The sequence below is a fragment of the Manacus vitellinus genome, unplaced genomic scaffold (assembly GCF_001715985.3).
Source record: "Manacus vitellinus isolate BGI_N305 unplaced genomic scaffold, ASM171598v3 scaffold_3_pilon, whole genome shotgun sequence".
In the NCBI taxonomy this organism is placed as follows: Eukaryota; Metazoa; Chordata; class Aves; order Passeriformes; family Pipridae; genus Manacus; species Manacus vitellinus.
This window is the reverse complement of record NW_021940535.1, coordinates 30,424,289-30,429,222: the sequence shown is the minus strand read 5'-3', so window position 1 is coordinate 30,429,222 and position 4,934 is coordinate 30,424,289. Positions and strand designations below refer to the sequence as shown.

General features: G+C 44.5%; 1 long non-coding RNA gene across 1 annotated transcript; it reads left to right on the top strand.

Annotated features, from left to right (window-relative positions):
• Nucleotides 1-256: 256 nt before the first annotated feature.
• Nucleotides 257-1,460, top strand: LOC108640188. Its single transcript, XR_001920979.2, has 3 exons — nucleotides 257-297; nucleotides 652-786; nucleotides 1,404-1,460. It is a non-coding gene; the product is annotated as an uncharacterized LOC108640188 (long non-coding RNA).
• Nucleotides 1,461-4,934: the final 3,474 nt, after the last annotated feature.

The following is a 4,934-nucleotide window of genomic DNA, read 5'->3' as shown; positions in this document are numbered from 1 at the left end:
GTGGAAAGATTTTGGTAAGATTTGGACACAGACGCTAAGAAACTGTCATTTTAAGAAACTTAGGACAGGTCCATTTTCCCACCACCCAGTGGCATGTGCTCACATTCTAAAATTAAATAGAATGAAGTTCTCAAATCAGTTCTAACTGGGCATTTGATTGACAGGAGATGTTCTTCAGCTTTGCAAAGTTCTTTTAACTTATTGGATCATAATCAAAGGTGACTTCACCAATAACAGCACGACATTGTTAATATGTGCTCGAGTAGCAGAGGGAACATCTTAAGAGGGAATCCCTCTGTGAGTAGGAAACAGGGACTTTGATCAGGTGAATTGGCTTGCAGCTGCTTACTGCCTCTCTACAGCACACAAAAAGGGAAAATTAAAACCCTTTTAGCATCCATTTTCAGCCCCAGCCAAGCTACATGCCTAGGACGGGATGCAGGCAGACAGCATGTCTGGGGTTCCCAGGAATGGGACTTGTCGCTAGACTCAGTCTCTGCCATAGATAATGAAGGTTTCTGCTACTCTTTCCATGACATTTTACCCAGGTTGCATGGCATGAAAATTGAGAGCTGTCATGGAACCTTGGCATGCTGGTGAATACCTTGTCTGAACAAGCTTTTTAATGTATTTTCTTCCCCTTGCCAACAGATGGGACAAGCTTCCTAGGCTTTGGACCACAGGCCTTCCAATGCCTTTGATGTACATCATGCTTCCGTGGTGTTGGGAGCTGCTGTATGAAACAATTTATAGTACTTGGCATCTTTCTATGAAATATTTATAGAGGTACTAAATTCCAGTGAATTGTACTGCTGGCTCATGCAATTCAGATGATAAAAATGCCCTTTCTAATCCATGGAAAATAAAACCATCAGCACTGTAGAAATAAGATTTGCTACTGGCAATGTCATCAGCTAACTGGAACCAAGGACAAGGGCAAATGCCATTCCTCCATTAAACCCCACATACAGGGGAGAAGGTGGCAAAGTTCACCTGCACCCACAGAGCCAGGCCTCTGCTGCTTATGTTAGTGAAGGAGAGGTGTCAGCACCTTGGCCTGAGAACCAACCTGGGCTTCCAGTGAAAGCAGCACAGGTCATGGCCGAGGAGCAGCATCGCTCATTGCTCACCCTCACACAGCTCGTGTAGAAAAAAACCAAAACTGCAGACAAATTCACAGTCTCAGGCTCCTCCGCTGGAAGACAGAAATTTCAATGATTCTGTAATGTCTGTCTAGAGGCAAGAACAATATTTCATTTGGTTAAAGGGAACCTTCCCAATCCCAGAGCACATGCATAAATGCTGGTGCAGGAAAAAAATGCCATGAATGAATTTTCATCAAAAGCAGAAATGAGTTATGAAATTGTGTTTAATATAGTGGTGATTTTCTCTTTTCACTGCAGGACAGACTCCAAGGGATGCAAGACAAAAGAGCTTGAAATTAAAGTCTTCCTTTTCCATGAAGATTCTATTTTAGTTCTTCCTCTGTGCCTTATTTTCCTTTATTGAAAGCAAGTTGTCTCTCCAGAGCCTCTGGCCCTCCCCTGGCAGCCCCACTCCACAAGAAAAGGAGGTGGTGGTGGGTCAGTCTCCTTCTTGCTGCTCAGCCCTGCCACACCCTGCTCCCAGGCCACAATTCTGGGGCAGATACCAGCTGCAGCCCCAACCATCTCCATGTCATTCTGTGAGGTGAGGAGTGCACTGCCTCCCTTCTGATGTGACATCCTGGGGGACCTTGCGGGGATGCTGTGGTTGGTGATCCTCCAGTGAAAACTATCTCTGGGAGCAGAGGATGTTAGTGCTTCTTCCTCAGTACTCGATCAGAAGCAGAACAAGATCTTTGAAGATTTGCTGGGTTTAAAGATTTTTTAAAATATTTGTATGCAAACTGAAGATAAATTTGGTACTTGTGCAATCACTCAAACCCCAAGTTTAGCCAGTCTCTGATATAATTATTCAGATTAGAAAACAACCATCAACTGGAGGGCATGGGTGAGCCCAGGTCTGTCCCTAGAGATCTCTCAGTGGGGATTTTAGGCAAGGGATTGGCAGACGAGATTGAGTTTGGGGACTTTGATGGGAAGGTCTGTGTACTAGTAAGGCAGCACATGGTGTGTGATGGAGGTGGTTTCCTGTTGTTAATGTTAACCAGGCTGTTCTTCTGCTGCAGGCCATGCACCGTGACCTGTGGGTGTCATTGAGGGGCTACAGATCCTGAATCCTCCCAGGAGGGCTCCCTGAGTCCTCCCTTGCTTAAGTGCTGCAAGGGCCCCTGCCAGTCTAGGGAGGTGACAGAGCAAGGGCAGGCAGTGGGAAGGGTTCAAAGCCCCTCCTAAACACCATTAATGGGGAGAAAGTGGTAGCAAAATGTGAGACAGAAATGTCACATTTTTGAGTAGACAGACAGACAGACAGACTAGGATACTAATCAGAAACAGGGTTTTTATCTCAACCTGCAGGGTCTCCCCGGCATTGTGACTTGTGCATCATGGTGCTGGCTGATCCTTCAAGTCCCCTGGACTGGATCTTTGGTCTCACAGTGGCCCCGCCTGTGGCCATGGGCCATGTCATGCCAATGGCCTCTAGGCAGGAAAAACCAAACTGGAGTAAGAGAGACAAGAGTGGCAAGCATTGGTTTAATTTGGTTTATATTTCCTGCTTTTTTCACAGAGTTTTTTATCTCAGGGCAAAAGTGGAGAAAGGGAGTAGATAAGGAGAAGCTGAATGAAGAGGGCTTGGATCAATGGTGATGAAAAAAAAGGACTGGAAAAACAAAACACATGCTTTGTCAGAGGTCTTCCCTTCCATGCCCACTTTGAGGGCAGCAGGCTGCTAGATCCGCCAGAGACCATGATACTCCAGGCAGCTGGTTATCAGGGAGTAAAGCTGTCTTCTTTTTCCTGGAAAGCCTCCTCCTGTGTTGCAGTTGTCCTGCTTCAGGGTACAAGTTCAGCCTTGGTGAAACCAAACACTTTCAATGGTTGAACTGGTTTTCTGCATCTCAAACTTACAGGAGATACTGGAAAACAGCACCATTTCCTCCTCTCCATGTTCATCTGAGTTTTCTCAGCTGTTAGCAGGACAAAGTCCTAAGTGACATTTCCGGTAAGAAGGCTGTTTAGAAACAGATGTGCAATAATTTTAGGATCATCCTTATTTTAAGGATGTATAGCCTTACATGAATTTGCCTTCAAATCCTTTGGATGGTTAAGTCCTCATTGCATGTGGTGATTCATCATTAAAACAATAATCACCTTACTGGCTGCTTATAGTTTAATCTTTCAGCAAATAAAGAAGTGATTGAAACTTCCTCTTATCAAACCAGAACAAGTTTGTTCAGAAGAAAAAAATAATTCTGTTATTTTTGTACAAATTGGCATAATGAGCTGTCTCTGTGCTATTATCTCTGAGCATTAACAGGCTCTATTATGCAGGATAATACTCAGAATAATTATTACTTATCTGCATGTACATACATTGAATAATAAAATAATTAGACCTTTTAAAACAGAGGATAGAAAAGATTCCATTGACTGTAATTCTGACTTTCTGATTATAAGGTTGGAATAAAAATTGTGATACTTTATTGGTGTGTCAAACCACTAAATGCCGGGTTTGTGGATATCAGTGCAGGCTGTGCACAAGGTACGTATTTTGTCAGTCTAGACTGAGCAGAGATTTACATAAGGATGTGAAGGATCCGTGCTGTTGAAATTCAGAGGTGGATATGAAGCCTGCTGAGCACAGCCTGTTGTTTCTAAGAACAGTTCTCCTGCTCTGTGCAACTGCTGTGGTGCAGGGGCCTGCAGTGCTTGTGCCATGGGAGCCTGCACATCTGGAGAGCAGGAGGTGCTGGGGTCCTGCAGCTCTGGAGGCCCATCTCTTCTCTGGGTGAAGGCTGGTCCTTTCCCTCCCAGCTGGTCAAATTCTTCATGCAGTGGAGCAAGCACAGTCTATGTGGCATCTTGGACTGATGTCTCAGGCAGAGCTGACCCAGCCATTGCCTGTCAGAAAAGTTGTCTGGGCTCTTGGTCAACATGAGCACACTGGAATCTCCTGAAATAATGCATTTCTGTGGAAGAGAGTTCCCTAGGGAGCCTTCATGTGCTTAGAATTTGGCCTCTGCCAGAGTCTCCCATCTGTTTGATGGGGCAACTTCTGCTTCACATGAATGCTGGGAAGAGGAAAGTGCTAATAATGTTAAAAATGGTGATATCTCACTGTACAAAAGGTGAAATGTTCCAGACCTGGTATTTTTTTGGTCATGTCTGAAAAACATACGGTGTCTCCTTCAGACATGGAATCACAGAATCATAGAATAGTTTAGGTTGGAAAAGACCTTTAAGATCATTGTGTCCAACTGTTAACTCAGCACTGCCAACTAACAATTAAACCATGTCTCTAAGTGCTACATCTGCACATCTTTTAAATACCTCCAGGAATGGTGACTCTATCACTTCCCTGGGCAGCCTGTTCCAGTGCTTAACAACCCTTTCTGTGAATAAATTTTTTGTAATATCTGATTTGAACCTCCTCTGGTGCAATCTAAGCCCATTTTGTCTCATCCTGTCACTAGTTATTTGGGAGAAGAGACTGACCTCCACCTCACTACAACCTCCTTTCAATTAATTGTAGAGAGCGGCAAGGTGTCCTGAGGACATCCCTACTCTGAACAGGAGAGGGGTGAGGAGGCTGGAGGTAATTCCCATGGCTGTCAGCTCAGGAGCAGGACCTGTGGTGTAAGGCAGACCCCTCCTGCCTCAAAAGGCTCTTCAGAACCAGGAATCAATCACACATATGGGTTAGGGATTGTCTTTTAATGTAATCTCAACAGCAGATAGACCCCAGGGATCATGGAAACCTCCTTATTGTACTGGTCTAAATGAAATGGAGTCAATGGGAGATGGCTGCTGCAGAGAACAGTATTAAAATGT